Here is an 8,976-nt window from a genome sequence, read left to right as displayed (position 1 = left end):
CGAGCATGTTTGGTGGGATGCGGATTCGAACCCGCGACCTCAGATTGTGAGTCGAGCGCCTTATCCACCTGGCCATGCCGGAACTACTTTTACTGGAGAAAAAAGAAATTTATTTTCATATTGATTATTAGCTTCTAATTGTTTGCATTGTTTCTTAAGTTGCATTACAGTGCATGGTGCCATTTTGTTTGTAATTTATCAACTAGCAGAGGATTAAAAGTTATTGTGTGCCTGTTGCGTATTCACTGTCATTAGGTAAGAAATATCTAGGTAGACGGATAATAATGAATTCTATTTGATGTACAATATGGGATAATTTGTTGTTTTCCACAAAAAGATGTGATAACTAAACCAATAACAACTTGGCTGTAAAAAAAATAGACGGCCGAGAAAAAGTTATTTGTTATACCATACGGTGACAGAAAGAAGTGCTACCAGAATATGACCAAGGCAAGCTATATTACTGGATACATAGTTTAAAATTACTTGCTAAATAAAGTAAACTCTGCAATTGGTTTTAAAATGATTTTGTTATCATGTTTGTCAATTTTAATAACGATAGCACAAGTATGAGTTACTTATCATTAGACCACTTTTTTGTATGGTTATGTGTATGTTAGTATTGACTTAACAGAACACACACTACCTATTGCTCCATTTATGAGTGCAAAAGTCACGTCGATGTTTCTCCTGAGCATAAAATTGCAGCCAATCTTTATTAATGTATCTTTTTCCATACCAGCTGTGAGAGTACTGTCGTCACTGTAGTTAGAAGGCTTTTTGAAGACTTGAATGAAGATACCCAGGAGAATCCACCGTATCTATAGCTGACAATCGAATTTCTTCTCCATTAAGATTTCAAAGTATTTCTTTGTTTAGCTCATCACACATGGATAACAAACATACTGTGTCAGTTGGAAGGTCAGAAAATATTTTTACCACTTCTTTTATTCTTCCACATACACTGTCATCACTGAACACAACTTACACTCTTCCAGCATCCTGAGATCATCAATAGTAATACGACGAATTTTAGATAGCTTAGAAACAAAGCCTTCTTTCTGTCTCATATTTATTAGCAAGTCATCATAGGAAACCAAATTTCTCATACATTTACAGTGCCCATACATCTGGTGTGCTTTTAAGTAGCCTCTGGTAATAGAGGAGTATACACTGGACCTTCAGATATTGGAAGTAGCTGTAAAAGAGCCCCTAAAAACAATAAGTTTCATTGCCCAATTCATTCATCTTCAGCTTCCTCAGTTTGTAAAATCTCATTAAGACAAAGATGTATGGACATTAAAGCCACATTACTGACTATGGGTATCTCATCAGTGATGAGTAATGTAACAGTATGCAACTTTTCATGCACAATTTACAGGGCATCACTAGACCTGTGCAAATATTGTGGTGTATTTCCATGAATAATTAACTCATTAGTATTAAATGCAGCAATACACGTAGGTGCTGCAAAAGAAACATCTTTACCAGGTTGCTAATTGAACCCATGATTTAACAGTTTTTATTTTAAAAAAACACTAACAAAAAACCTAAATATTTTGGCATTGCAACCTAGATCAGTATTTGCTTGGGCCTCTATGGTAGTCTTGACATTGTCGAACACCATCAAGTCCTCATTCAACTTTCTAGTCAGCTCATTCACATCTACTTGTTCATCATGGTGAATGACATCTTAAAATTCTACCATAGCATCGTGTGCCCCACTAGCGACATATTTCAATGGACCGCCAGCAGGAGGGCCACTGTTTTGCTGTTCTTCAAGTTACATCTATGCTCATCGTTCTTGAATTAGTTCATGTATTTAATGTCCATGCTGGCAAATGAGACAATTGGTCATGGTATTTCAAACCTTCCAATAGGCTATCTTTACAAGCATTAAATGCCTCTGTGTTATTGGAGCAGTCTTCAATTAGGCTATCACATCCTCTCCAGAGCTTTAAACAATGATAACATGGAATAGAAGTATTTTTCAAGTGTTTTTTGTGGGTTATATCTGCAATGGTTAATAATACATGGTTATATCTTTTTTTAAAGAAGAGATAAAACATAAGATAGAATGTAGCATTATCACTGGGCTGCATGTTTACAGTATCATACCAGGTTAGAAAATTATATAGATTAGTATCCTCAAGCTCAGGTTGTTTGTTGGGATAATAAGTGTCTATCCAAGAAGGATACAATAAAGCTTCAGAATCCTTAGGCAAACCAGTTATAATGTTGTGCTCCTTAACCCTATGAATGTGAACTATGTTTATGTCAACCCATCACAATACAGTACCTGGATTTGTGCCATACAGTGGCAAGCCCAATAACATGTCATTAGCTTCCAAAGCACTACATTCTCGATGAGAAAGGCTCCTTAGAGAAATATTCCATAAACGACTAGCTAGTGGTTTGGTAGAGGTTAGCTTAGTAAATGCAGTATTGCCACAACTTTTTCTGGTTTAGTTGTGTACTTTGTAATATACCAATTCAGAATCGTCGACTTCTCTCCTATAAAGTTTAGATCCATATTAGCCTCACAAGCTAACAATAATGCAGGGTTATAGCATTTATCATACACTCATTATCTTTGCATGGAAGATCGTATAGGCATGAACTGGCAGTCAATACTTTCCTTCTGACTACAAATTGGACAACACTCCAAACATACCATTTTCTCTTTCATGTCATGGAAAATTTTTCTAATACCAAATTTGGTTTTCTTTTATGTTAAGCAGTAATTATTGCAACAGTGATACTGGTATTTTGATATTCTTTCATGAAATATTGGACATCTGGAATCTGACAAGTAACACATTTCGAAATAAATGCGACAATTTCTTCATCAGTGTCTTCTGCAATCACAGGAGCACCATACATCCGAAGCTGTTGGTGAAAATGTTGTAATCCACGTCCTTGTTATTCTCGTCTTCAGAAATAGTGGATGACTGTACCAATGGGAATATCCCTTGATGTAACAAATTCTAAGATTCCTTTAAATTTGTTATCGATAAATCTAGAATCTGATATTAGATCAGCTGTACTTGTGGATATATGACTCTTTTCAGAAAGATTAATCTTATGTAAATATTCCCCAAAGTCCTCATTTTAGTTACAACCTGGAAGGTTTTTGTCTGCTATATCAATACTTTTTCATATTGATTCAGTTGGGTAATTTCTGAAGAAACTGAGTCAAATGATAAACTGTTTAACATGCAGCGGAGTGGAAGTATTCTTGCATGAAATTTCTTTATACAGTACCTAAAGATGCACCCCATAGGCAACACATCATCAGGAGCGTGATGTTGTTCTCTATATACCAGCAGTCATTCCCAAACATCACCAGTGATCGATCGGGTGCAGTGATCCAGTTGTACAAATTCATGTTTGTAACAGAGTTTTTTACACGACATGTAAGGATACTCAAAATGCCCTAAGTGCTTCTTGTGATATAACGTAAAAGCTGTTTTGAAGGTTTCAATAATTTTACTTTTATCCAAAGCTTCATATGTATCACCTGGCACCTAGTGGGGTACACTTAACAATGTTAGTGAATATGGTGCATATATCCTCAGTTATTTTAGGTATGGGAATTTTGCACAGTTCAGAACACATTCAAGTAGCAGCCCCACTCTCACAAGTACTCTTATTGTACAAAGGAAACTTACTGGAAAGAAAATTTCTATCTTTGTCAAAAGCAGCACTAAAATAAGAAGTTTCTAAAAAAAAAAGATTTGGTATTAGAAATATGTAAGCTTTCTCCACACAAAACTTTGTTATTCTCACTGTTAGAAGTTGCTTCAGTGGCCTTGCACAATGACGACAACACCACACTCCTTAAATGTTGAACATTTTTAATGAATTGACACTGGTAAGTCTCTTGATATTGCAATGAAGATTTCACTAAATGCTCTGCTGCAAGATGCTTACTTGCAAATGTTTTCTTAGTTCTTTCTAACTCAGCTACGTACCCTGTTGTGTTTGAAGGTAAAGTATTGCACATCCTATTACATTTCTTATAAATTGAACTTTACAACTAATCTTGTGATTCGATGTTTGTCTAGCAATTTTTCACTTGATTTTATATATGTATCTCATTTCTTGTCGTTACTAATTTCATTGTGTTTGAAATGGGCATGAAATATTTTGTTTCTTCTGACTGCACTGTTTTTTTTTTGTTTCGTAATAGGCTTTAGCTCTTAAACGATCAGGATCAGGGTTGTCAGCATAAGCATATTGCTTGCAAATCCTTACAGCTGGGTCTTCATGATAGGCTCGCTTCATACTGGCGTGTACAAGTTCAGGATTAGCATCATATCTATCTTTAGCATATCACTTCACGAGTGATGGATTAGTATAATAGTTATCCTGTGTAGTTATCATGTTCCTGACGCTTTTCCAGAGATGGATTACTATGATATCTTGCTCGTACGTGACTTAGTATTGAGCCTGAAATACTTTTATAATATTTACATCCAACACTTTTTATATGAGGATGAAAGCAATGATACTGAAGTGATCTTAGCCTTTTTGTCTAAGACGATTGCTTTATACTTTTTCCTCCAACTATTATTCACCACTGCACTACGATTAGCCCACTCGGAAGATATTTGAACAGGTTGGCTTAAAGTATGCTCATGTATTGGTGTTTGTTTGGTTACATCATTCTGACAAGGATATGCATCTAAGCTACACTTAGCTGTGTCAACTGATTATCTAGCTGCTGCATTATCCTGTACATTGACAACTGAATGTCCAGTTGATGTATTACAGCCTGGAGGTTCACTTATTATGTTAACTAGACTTCTGGAATTAATACCAACATATTTCTCTCTGCCAGCTGGACATTCAGAAGACATGTTGAATCTAACTTCTGTTGTAAAATTAGCAGGTACATTTATGTTACTATATATTTGCCTACTACTTTTCTTCATACATATCCACATAAGCATACTGATTTTTAACGTGTATATTGCTTTCACAATTAGGACAAACTGTATAAAGTCCTGGACCAAGGTTACGCCCAATGTTCCCACACAAAAAAAAAGAGAAACACAACAAAAAACAGCACCATCAATAAAGCACTAATTGCTATAATATTCCACATATTTCACCACGTTCGTGGCATACGGCGATGATCAGCAGCCATATCATCATGCTTGCAATTACCAAAGTTTAATGCAAATATATGTTTTTAAATACTCATAAAGCTAATTATACACACATGCCTTTGTTATACATGTATTTAACAAGAAATCCTTGCTAATATTAGCAGTAGACACACACAACACAGTAGGCACACACACACACACACAACAGGTTAATACCACACTTCAATAGTGAGCAACAGTTAAAACTTAAACACTTCTGGAAACCTACTTGTCAACCAAAACTACTTACAAAGTTTTTATATTAGTAGTTACATGTGAATAAACTGTAGACAATAAACACACATCCCTCACATAGTGTATAATACTGGAAAACAAAGAAGTCCTATGATTATATAGCTAGCACGAGCTTCAGTGTACACAAATATATAGGTTAATGCGTATGGAAAATAAACTTATGAATTAAACTTACAAACAAATCTGTTAGCTTGGACAAGAAGTAATGGCTTTCAACAAACAATTAAAACTCGCGAGTGTCGTATGTTTACACCAAAAGACAGTCTAAATTCCACCCATTGCCGTGGGCAATTTAAAATTGTAGAAGGGGGGTGTGGTACACACACTCATTCAAAGTACCGTCTAAAAGAAGAAAACATACCGACAGCTACCTTCAAAACCGACGGTAGCGGGGATTTTCGGCGAGGTAGAGAGCCGACAAATGTCCACTTCTAGCACAAGCCAAGCTTCAGGTAAGTCTGGTTTGAATGCACCTTCAATCATAGATAACAGAAATAACATAATCCCATAACTACTACATTTAGTGGCCTTTGCAGAAAAGGGATTATACACTAAAGATGAAAAGAAGAAGGAAACACAAACGTAAAAAGACCACTAAACCCGAAACACACGCAGAGAGCTCAGACATGGAAGTCATAGAAACTTCTGATCCAGAAGAAGAAAATGTACAAACACCAAATCAACACGAACTCACGGAAAAACATAATCATACACAAACTACACAAGCCCAACATAAGGAAGCACACGAGAACACACAAGAACAACAACTGGAATAGAAAGAAGCAAACGAAGATAAACAAAAACACTCACAAGAAACTCCAGATATACATGAAGATACAAACGATTTCATCCTGGTAACACCCAAGAATTTAAGAAAACTGACACCACAACAACCTAACACGATCACTCAAACAAATACAGCACATAAAAACCACCACAGTTTTCGAATATAATACAAGGAATCCAGGCCCAGTACAGAGAACCACAACTTGCGGCTGAAATCAAACGATGTAAGCCGGAAGCCAACATAGCTGCTATCAAGTGTCTAGCCAAGGGTGGCGTCCTCACTAAAGGGTCAGAGGCCGCTGATGTTGAAAGAATGGCCGCAAGACTCTTTTAAACCAGGAAATATCACAATACACATACCAGGCAATAAACCAAACCCAGATCTTTTGTTATGAAAGATTTACACCTAAGCATCACAAACGAAGATATTGAAGCAGAATTCATACATAGAAGACACTAAAGCTGAACGTATTTTTTTCCAGTAGAACACAGAAACTCACAAATCTAGTTAAAATACACGTACTTGAAACACAAGATATCCAGAGCATAATATATTATAAATTATAAATACTCAGTTGAACCCACCAAAACACCAGCAGTGGTTTTAGGGTTACAACTGTTAACATTATGAACATGTGGCAGCCGCATGTAAAGCTCTCTCATGCTGCTTAGGGTGTGAAGGAAAAACACTGAAACACAGATTGCCCATGTGAAAACTCACAACCACATTGTTGTAACTGCCAACAGCAACACACAGCTAACTACAAAGAATGCCTAAAATACAAGAACATTAAAACACGCATAACCAACATACAAAATAGCACAAACACACAAGTACAAAATCTGGAAACAAACAAAACACAAAGAAGAACATCGTTGCTACCAACAGCTAAACCTCAAGAGACCACTAACACAAACCAACAATCTACCAAACATACATTCGCACAGGCAGTAAAAACACACACCTAAACTGAAGACATATCAAAACAAACGAAGAAGACACAACCCACCAATGCTCAAACACAACAAAATGAAACAATTAGTAAAATAACAGAAGCAGCCAAAAATATATCTTATGAATTTCTAGCACAATATAGAAATCCTCAAATGACAGCATCACACTAATCATTAAAATAGCTATAGAACACTTAACACCAATACTACCACAGATTATACAACTACTCGCACTTCCACAAACAATACAACACACATATATACAATAAACATAAGTTCAGAAAGATACATAACCTGACAATATAAAATGGGCACAGCTATCTTCTATATTCTCTTCAGACAACACAATCGCGTCTAACTAGAATCTCCATTCTTCAAAATGTGGTGTTATTCAATGGCCATTTCATCATTGTAACCGACCTATAAAGCCCGAATTCCCACATTTTATAAGGATGAAAATGTATAGTTCTATGTAAAAACACCCACGAATCATCATTTCTGATTATTTTCATACATAAATTAGTACTGTTTTGTGTAGTTCTTTCTGTAGTATTACCTTCACTTAAAATGATTCTTACTTTAGTTAGTTGAAACCATCAACCAATAATTTAATTTCTTTCACAAAATAGTTGTTTTATATTATTAAAGTTTGCTATTGGTATTTGTACTTCCTTTTTAATAATTAACTAAAACATTGTTTTAATTCCGTTTCAGAGACATGTTTGGCAAGATGGCAAAATCAGGAGAGTTTTTACTTTTGGACATCTATCCTTGAATATTATGTTTTAATGATATTTCGGGACACTTGAAGAAGTAGAACGAAACATCGTCAAACATCATATACAAGGCAAGATGTCCTTTAATCAGGGCCTGTGCAACATGTTTTGCTACCCACCCTCCAATGAATTTTCCGTGAGTCATCTGTAGGCAGCAGCAGTGTTACGTTCTATGCTTCACTGTATAATGCCGATTCTGTCTGACAGGCCAAGGAGCAACTAGTAACCAGAACCAAATATTTGACATTCATTTTTGTTGCCCACAAGAACTCGCTCTTCTGTCCAAATACACGTGCTGCAGCCCCAGTCGTGCTGGGGCTGCCTAGAGTAAAAACATTCCTGCTTTACTTCTATATATTTTAGATTACTTGTAAATCCAGCATACTAAGAATGCATCATTTTCAATAAATCTTACTTGGAATGTATGAAAGAGAAAGAATGACACATGATCATGAGACAAGAAAAAATGGTCTTGCATGTAAAGTAATTCAAATGTTTATACATTTTATATGGTGTATAGAAGTTTAAATTCTTTACTAAATGCTGCTCTTGTACAGTCCATCATCCTAGTCAGTTCCAAAGCCATGTTACCTCATAATCATAACCACTAATGTCTGTGAAAGACATACATGAAGCTTAATGTAAATTAAAATCTATTTGACAATAAAGTTTTGTACAGATGATATATTTTCATATTAATATGATTGTCAGATTTCTATGTATGTGTGGGCCAGATTCTTTACAGTAGGTGTTTGTGACTTGTTGGCAATAAATTTCAACAATAAGCAAACAATACACAATCCATTTGTTTTAAAATAATATATTAAAACAAGTCAAACATATGTACAAATGTTCGTTGCACAGTTAATTACCACAGTTGTATCCATAGCTTTAAATAATCTTTCTTTTCATCAAAGTCCACACAGGCTGGTTCAGTTACCTTAGAGCACAAATGACAAAACGAATTATTCTCCTCTGCTGTGTTATTACAATACAATCCTTCATACCTCCACTTTAGAAATCGCCACTATTTGCCTTTTATGGCTATACTC

This window comes from Limulus polyphemus, unplaced genomic scaffold (assembly GCF_000517525.1).
Source record: "Limulus polyphemus unplaced genomic scaffold, Limulus_polyphemus-2.1.2 Scaffold1106, whole genome shotgun sequence".
Lineage (NCBI taxonomy): Eukaryota > Metazoa > Arthropoda > Merostomata > Xiphosura > Limulidae > Limulus > Limulus polyphemus.
Note: the sequence above shows the minus strand (reverse complement) of the source record.